Below are 9,009 nucleotides of genomic sequence, written 5' to 3' on the forward strand. Positions count from 1 at the left end.
TTACAAATAAATGCACTCAACTTTCAGCATTACTCATTTGTTGTAAAATTGTAAAAGTCCATCTCTGTTTAGAGATGTGGTTCATGCTTTGCTTGCTCTACTTCCTGGAAAATAATCCAAAATGGTGATGGCCAAATGAAACACTGTGAGGGGAGCAATGGCTGGTCATGGGTCACATCACATGCAAAGCCCTGACTAGAGAAGCGTAGTATCTTCTGGACATCTTTTGCAAAGATGATAGACTTCTTTAGGTAGGCCTTGCTTAGATATTAAGTGGAAGAAGTTTTGTTGACTGTGTTATAGAGGTCTTTGGCCCATATATTGTATATATGTTGGCCTGTATATTGTATGAAACTTCAGTTATTATGTATAACTGCCAGGTGTTTAAAATAGGAAATGGGTAAGGAATGCATTCCTGAGAAGAGGGAGTGAGGTTGCCTTTAAGAGGAGGTGAGGGCGTTACCTATTAGGTTGTTGAGGGTATTAAATGGGATGATGCATGAAAAGGACAGCCCAGCACCTGGCAGGTAGTAAGAACTCAATAAATGTGAAATTATTATTACTATTATCTGCCTAGCATCTTCAGCCCCCTTGGCTTCATGTGCCAGCAACACTTCCCAACTTGTTCACTTCTTATCCTTCCTCAGGTTCTTTTGTTTATCTTAAGTTCTTCTTCTATCTTCTGAAATAATCGTATCTCATATCTACAGTTGAAGAGCTAAGAGCAGCGAGGGACCTCAGGTGCAGATGTAGTCATAGATAGGGATAATGGTGAATTCTCAGGTCTTTTAACTTAAAAAAGTTCAGGTCCTAGGGACTTTTTACCTTTTTCAAGATGGAGTCCTGTACTGTGTAGGTTACAGTTATTCTAGTCCATGGAGTGCTGGTAGTGGTATTTGTATCCCATCTGTCTTCCATTCCATATCACGGGCCCAGTTGTGATCAGGGATGTCAGCTCACTTCACACAATTAGAACTTGTTCATTTGGGGCACCCTGAATGATGCCAGATGGGCAAGAACCTGAATGAGAACCACCTCAAGAGAACCTCTTGCCTGGAACCTCATGGTGAATTGTTGAATGTTTTATACTCCTTGTTCTCTCCGCTACAGTCAGTTGGTCTGGGAGGAAGGGAGGGTGGGGAGCTGCGAGGGCCTTGTTATTTAGGCTCTTCCTCTGATAGTAAAGAGCCAATTGGAGGGAGCTGTTCCAACTCTGTGGTTCTGGGCTCTGAAGTGGTCTTTACCTACAATAGCAGTGATGCCTAGGCTCAGATCAGTGGGAAAACAGCCTGGAGTTTAGGAGCCTCAGATTTTTTTTTTTTTCAGATTCCCCTAAATGTCTCATATTTTTTTATGAGTTTATCTTTTTTTTTTTTAATTTTTTTAACGTTTATTTATTTTTGAGACAGAGAGAGACAGAGCATGAACAGGGGAGGGGCAGAGAGAGAGGGAGACACAGAATCTGACATGGGCACCAGGCTCTGAGCTGTCAGCACAGAGCCCGATGCGGGGCTCAAACTCACAGAGACCGTGAGATCATGACCTGAGCTGAAGTTGGACGCTTGACTGACTGAGCCACCCGGGCGCCCCAAGTTTATCTTTTTTGAATCAGAATTGAAATAAATTCCAAATAGGCTGATATTTTTATCTTTATTTTTTAAATATTTATTATTTTTAATGTTTATTTATTTTAATTTTTTAATGTTTATTTATTTTTGAGAGAGTGAGAGAGAGACAGAGTGGGATTGGGGATGGGTCAGAGAGAGGGAGACACAGAATCTGAAGCAGGCTGAGCTGTCAGCACAGAGCCCGATGTGGGGCTTGAACTCACGAATTATGAGATCATGACCTGAGCTGAAGTCAGATGCTTAACCATCTGAGCCACTCAGGCGCCCTAATGTTTGTTTGTTGTTTGTTTGTTTATTAATGTTTATTTATTTTTGAGAGACAGAGACAGAGAGAGTGCAAGTTGGGGAGGGGCAGAGTGGGAGGGGGACAGAGGATCTGATGCAGGCTCTATGATAAGAGCAGAGAGCCTGATGCAGGCTCAAACTCAGGAACCATGAGATCATGACCTGAGCTGAAGTCGGATGCTTAACTGACTGAGCTACCCAGGCACCCTTATTTATTTATTTTTGAAAGAGAGAGAGAAATCACGAGAGGGAGAGGGGCAGAGAGAGAGGGAGACAGAGAATCTGAAGCAGTCTCTGCACTGACAGAGTCTGATGCAGGGCTCAAACTAATGAACCATGAGATCATGACCTGAGCCAAAATTAAGAGTTAGATGCTTGGGACGCCTGGGTTTCTCAGTTGGTTAAGTGTGAGACTTTGGCTCAGGTCATGATCCCCCAGTTTGTTGGTTCAAGCCCCATGTAGGGCTCTGTGCTGACAGCTCAGAGCCTGGATCCTGCTTCAGATTCTGTGTCTCCCTCTCTCTCTGACCCTCCCCTGCTCACACTCTGTCTCTGTCTCTGTCTCTCTCTCTCAAAAATAAATAAGCATAAGAAAAAAAAGAGATGCTCAACCGACCGAACTACCTAGGTTCCCCTTATGTTTCTTTTAATGTGTAAGTTCTTTCATCCATTCTATTTTTCTCCTTGAAAGGTATTTGTTGAAGACACTGTGTTGTTGTTATTGTTTGTTTTGTTTTTGTCCTGTAGAGTTTACGTCAGTCTGGGTTTGGCTTATTTTGCAGGATTCCTCAGAGAATGTTGTGAACTTCCAACAGAAGGTAAATAATGTCTGTTTACCTCTCTCTTGTTTATGTTATCAGGCATTAATCATCATTGACTAATCTGTGATTTTCTAAGAGGTTGCAAAATGGTGATATTGGAATTCTATCATTCTGTTCTTCATTTACTAGCTGGACTACTTCTGTAAGAGAAATTCCTCATCAACCACGTGGTCAGGTATGGTTCCTATAGGAAAGGCAAGATAAATGTTGGCTTCTCTTTATGACCAGTTTTCAAATTATTGAGTTGTTTACCTACAACTCTCCAATTAAAAGTGACCAATTAAAAAAAATCTTTATAAAGTCATGGGTTTAAATATATTTGATGTATTTTAGTTTATTGCAGTCTGTTGCGATTATTATTCTTATGAGTGCTTGAATTGTCCCATCTTTGGCAAGAGTCTCCTCACCTCCTTTTGATGTAGTCCTAAGATACTTTGATAGCTTCTTGAGTTTTTGTTATAATGAAACATCCAAGCACATCTTATACATTTCCTTCTCCAGCCTGAGAACAAAGCATTTCTTTAAGGTTTCCATTGATAGGAAATGGCAATTAGAGACCACAGTCTGAATCCCAAGGACACTCATTGCTATTGGGTTGATCCTTGTTTTCTAGGGCCTTCTGGTGGACAGGAAGTACAAACATATATATTCTAACATAAAGTCATTCTTTGTTTATACTAATACTTTTGATTTAAATAAGACTTCCATTATTTTACATGACTTCATCTAATATCTACTCTTTCTCCCAACCAAATATTTCAGTTCCCAAACATACCAACATTTGCTTTATCTCTCCATATTATCACCTTAATTGATTAGTCATTAATCAATTAATATAGAAATGAAAACCATTTTTCAATTTTGTTTGTCCTTAGGATATATCTCACAAGGCATATACAGTCAAGTTAGTATGGTTTAAAGTTGTTTGAAATAGTTCTTCTCTTTGTGATTATACCACTAACTGTGCAGATAGGTTTTGTTTTATTTTTCTTTTGCTCTTTAAGGAAAGCTTTTTGTTTGTTTGTTTTGAGAGAGAGAGAGAGAGAGAGAGAGACCGTGCGTGCGAGCAAGGAAGTCAGAGGGAGAGGGAGAGAGAGAATCTTCAGCAAGCTCCATGCCCAGCATGAAGCCCAACTAAGGGCTGAGTCTCATGACCATTAGATCATGACTTGAGCCAAAATCAAGACTCTGATGCTTAACCGACTAAGCCACCCAGGCACCCCTGGGGAAAGCTTTTTAAAGTTAATTTTTTTGGTAATTATTTAAAATATTTACACAGTTTCAGAGTCAGATCTACAAAACAAAGTATATCAGAAAAACCTAATTTCTATCCCTATCTCCTCTACTTGATTTCCTCCTTCTCCCATACATAGACATTTTAAAAAGTTTTTAGCTTATTCTTCCATTGTATATATATATATATATATATATATATATATATATATATATATTATTCTTAGATATATAGTAACATTTTATGTAGTTTTCCTCACTTTTTATTTAAAAAGTTATTTTATTGAGATATTTATATATAGTTCTACCTTGCTTTTTCTAGACAATGTATGCTGGTGATCATTCCATGACAGTATATAGAGACATTTTTTAACCCCCCCCTTTTGTTAATGCTGCACAGTACTTCATATTTAGTTCAACCAGTTTCTTATAGTTGTACATTTGGACTGTTTCTATATTACAAACAAGGCTGCAATAAATAACCTATGTAAACACTTTTCCATATTTTTGCCAGTGATTTTTTTAGATAGATTCTGAGAAATGGTATTACTGGATCAAAGAGGAAATGCATATGTAATTTTACTAGATATGGCCAACCTAATTACCCTTCATAGGGGTTGCCTCTTTCTGCATTCCCATCAACAGTATACTAAAATGACTGTTTCCCCACAGCTTTGCCAACAAATTGGTTGGATTTTTGCCAATTTGATAAGTAAAAAACACTACTTTAGTACAGTTTTGATTTGTATTTTTCTTGTTAGAAGAAAAGTTGAACATTTTTTAAATATGTTATGGAGCCCTTTTCATTTATTTCTGTGAACTGTTTGTTCATGTCTCTTCCAATTTTAAAAAACTTTTTAAAAACTGATTTAAGTAATGTCTATACCAACATGGGGCTCAAACTCACAACCCAGAGATCAAGAACTGCATGCTTCAGGCACCTGGGTGACTCAGTCGTTTAAACATCTGACTTTGGCTCAGATCATGATCTGACAGGCCGAGAGTTCAAGCCCCGTGTTCGGTTTTGTGCTGACAGCTTAGAGCCTGGAGCCTGCTTCAGATTCTGTCTCCCTCTCTGCTTCTCCCCAACTCATGCTCTCTCTCTCTCTTTCTCAAAAATAAATAAGCATTAAAAAAAAAAAAACAAAGAAAAAAAGAGTTGCATGTTCTTTCAACTGAGCCAGCTAGGTGCCCTGTTCTTGCAATTTTTAAGTTGAGTTTGTAGGGGCAGAAAAAATTTCCCTTCTTCCTTTCTAGGTTCTTTGGCTGGTCTAATAGTTAAATTGACAAAGATTAACAGAAGAAAAACACAATTTATACTTACAAGAGCCTCATAAAAAATATGACATTCCAAGACAGTCAGGCAACTGAGGTTTATCTGCTGGCCTGAGCTAAGGAATGGGATAGAGGCCTAGGGCTTCAAAGGGGATGGGGGCAATTCACAGGAAGATGAAAAGAGGCATTATTTTGTAGTCATGTGTTTGCCCTGTCAAGCAGGTAAGTCAGATAAAAAGTTATCAGTGCACCTGGCTGGCTCAGTCAGTAGAGCATGTGACTCTTGATCTTGGGGTTGTGAGTTTGAACCCCATGTTGGGTATAGACATTACTTGGAAAAAAAAAGTTATCTTTGGTAATAGCTCTCTTTATGGTTCAGGTCCCTATATAAGTTCTTTTAGGCATTGAGGGAAGATAAAAAGCTTTTCCTGAGTCTGCTGGGTGTTGATTTCCTTCAGGTCAAAATAATTCACATGCCAAAGTGGCACATTTTAGAGTGGCTTATTCTGCTCCCCTTAAAGTTGTTGGTTCTTTTCCCTCTAATTTTAGAAGTTCTTTATATATTAAGGATGTTAGCCATTTGTGACATGTTTATCATTTTACCGTGCTTATGGTAATGTTTTCCTTATGAAAGTGTTTGCTTTTAAATTGTTTTAAAGTTTATTTATTTATTTGAGAGAGAGAGAGAGAGAGGCAGAGAGAGAGGGAGAGAGAGAATCCCAGTAGGCTCTGCACTGTCTGTGCAGAGCCCAATGTGGGGCTCTAACTCACGAAATGTGAGATCATGACCTGAGTCAAAACCAAGAGTCTAACGCTTAACTAACAGCTACCCAGGTGCCCCTTCTATAGTTTCAATTTTTAAAAAATATCCTATGTAGAAGTTATCCTTTTGTATGCTATGATAAATGGATCAAATTTTATTCTTTTTGTATAGAGTCTCAAATTTATTTATTACTATTTCCCCTCCCTCCCTTCCTTCAGCCTGCCTTTTCCTGGACATTGTATTCTTTCCTAGGTTTGCCAAAACTGGACATGGATCAAAATAAACATCTGTTCGACTCCCTGCACTTGATCCATTTTGTTGCCTGTTTTTCTTTCCTGTACTCTTTGTGATTTCTGCACAGTGTTTTTCCAGCAGCTCAAGGGAGTTACGACCTTTTGAGTTTCAGGAAGAGTGGGCTAAAGATCTGTCCAGAGAGTGATTCAAGCTGGAGCAGGTCCTGCCGAGGCTGAGGAGGGCCAGCTCTGCTTGGGGGTGAGGATAGGATTGGGTAGAAAGTGGTTTCCTGGGGGCAAAGTGGGGGTACTCATTCAGGACCATTCAGGAGCTCAGTTGTTTCCTGTTCCCATATACCTCCTGCTCTTGTTTTCTATGTTTGAAAGTATCAATTTTCTAACTGAGGAAGACTGGTGACAGAAGGAAGAGAAGTGGACAGTAAAAGGGAAGAATGGAATACAGAGATTGGAACTTCTCTTCCTCTATACTCACGTGATAGTCAGGGCAGCTCCATATCATCAATGCCAGCTCCCACCTGCCATTTTCTACAACCAAGTGCCAGGTACTCTGCTAAATGCTTTATGGGGAGTAAGTCATCTAATCTTGACCTGTTAGTTGGCTAAGGTTGTTACTACCAGAAGGGAAAAGAGGCTCAGAATTAAGGTCACACTTGTAAGTAGTAGGATGATGTCAGTCTGCATGACATTAAATTCCAGGCTCAATATGCCTAAGTCTGCGGCCTCTATAATAAAAGGTTCATAATACCCTATAGTTATATTTCCTCTTCCATCTGAGGACTAACCTCATCCCATTTCACTCCCCAGATCCACTGAGCTCAGATGTGGGCAGTGTGGTTGACTCTAGACTTTGCAGCCCTCATGCTGGGTTGTAAGTCTCTGTGGCCTGGGAGGGCCCCATGCTGGCCATCTTTTATTCCATTGCCAGCACAGTGCCTGGCACATTGTAAATACTCATTACATATCTGTTGGATAATTGAATAGATGAAAAAGAACGGGAAAAAGAAATGTGTGTTGGCGATGAAGGGGCAGGAGTAGAGGAGGCACAGGGGGAGAGAGGCAGATTTAGGGGTAAGACAGAGGGGCTGGAAGGTGCTGGACTGGTGACTGGAAGGGGTCCATGTTGATGTTTGTTCAGAAGCACAGAAAAGTTGTCACTTGCAGGTCAAGAAATATTTCAATTTTTTAACAACTTGATCATGAGGAAATGACCTAGACTGTAGTAATTTTCTGTCACTTATCCCTTATCAGAGGCATTTTATTTTCTGAATACATCATCTAATGGGTCCAGGACTGAACAGAGCTCCCCTCTGTGCAGCAGATATGCACTTCTGCTTCCATCCTTCAGATTTTGAATATTTCTGTTCCATATTCAAACGTCCTCAACTGTCCTTTCAATTGGAAAACAAAACACAAACACAAACCCTGACTGTCTTCTACAAACAAGCTAAGATGAAGAAGGTATTGAGCTCTTTCAGGTTGCAAAGAACAGAGAAACACTCAAGTTACCTTCAGGGGGGAAATTTTTCTAAGGCTATACAGGTAAGTAAGAAAAATAGGAAATGGCTTTTTCCCATCTTGCAAGATGGTGGGTGAAAAAAGCTGAGAAGTGAGATACTAAGAAGAAACCTAAAACCTAGAAGGCTGATGCTGGTGGCAGGGTTCAGAAGGGTAACCTCAAGGCTAAAACGGCAAAGAAGGGGAAGTGGGAAGTCCCATCAGAGCTGAAATCCTGTCCTAGTCAGAGGAATTGGCAGATATTCCCCCATTGACTATGTATTCCAGAAGGGCCATGTAGAAGAGGAAGTATTCAGCAGCTAAATCCGGGGTTGAAAAGAAAAAGAAGTTTCTTGCTATTGTCACAAAACCAGTTGGTGGTGACAATGGTGGTACCCTAGTGATTAAACTTTGAAAAATACCTAGATATTATCCTACTGAAGATGTGCCTTGAAAGCTGTTGAGCCATGGCAAAAAACTTTTAAGTCAGCATGTGAGAAAACTGCGAGCTGGTGTCACTCCTGGGACCATTTTGATCATCCTCACTGGGGGCAACAGAGGCAAGAGGGTTGTTTTCCTGAAGCAGCTGAGCAGTGCTTGCTACTTGTGACTGGACCTCTGGCCCTCAATCGAGTTCCTCTGTGTAGAACACACCAGAAATTTGTCATTGCACCTCCACCAAAACATCTCACTGATGCTTGCTTCAAGAAGAAGCTGTGTAAACCCAGACACCAGGAAGGTGAGATCTCTGACATGGTGAAGGAGAAATATGAGATTACAGAGCAGTGCGAAGTTGATCAGAAAGCTGTGGACTTGGAAATTCTGCCACAAATCAAAGCTCTTCCTCAGCTTCAAGGCTACCTCTGCCCTGTGTTTTATGTCATAAATGGAGTGTATCCTCACAAATTGGTGTTCTAAATTTCTTACAAAGAATCTAATTTAATAACTGATCCATTAGAAAGAAAGAAAGAAAGAAAGAAAGAAAGAAAGAAAGAAAGAAAGAGGGGTACCTGGGTGGCTCAGTTGGTTAAGCATCTGACCCTTCATCTCAGCTCAGGTCTTGATCTCAGGGTTGTGAGTTAGGGCCTCGCATTGGGCTCCATGCTGGGTGTGAAGCCTACTTGAAAGGAAGAAAGGAAGAGAGAAAGAAAGAGAGAAAGAGAGAGGAAGGAAGGAAAGGAAAGGAAGATGGAAGAAAAATAGGAAATGGTCTGTGTAGGCCTTGAGGAGAGCTGGAGTGCCATTCAGGATATAAC

At 40.2% G+C, this 9,009-nt stretch overlaps 1 pseudogene; it reads left to right on the top strand.

Moving 5' to 3' along the window:
- The first annotated feature begins 7,818 nt into the window (after window positions 1–7,818).
- Window positions 7,819–8,671, top strand: LOC122220644 (annotated as a pseudogene).
- Window positions 8,672–9,009: the final 338 nt, after the last annotated feature.

Source organism: Panthera leo, chromosome B2 (assembly GCF_018350215.1).
Source record: "Panthera leo isolate Ple1 chromosome B2, P.leo_Ple1_pat1.1, whole genome shotgun sequence".
In the NCBI taxonomy this organism is placed as follows: domain Eukaryota; kingdom Metazoa; phylum Chordata; class Mammalia; order Carnivora; family Felidae; genus Panthera; species Panthera leo.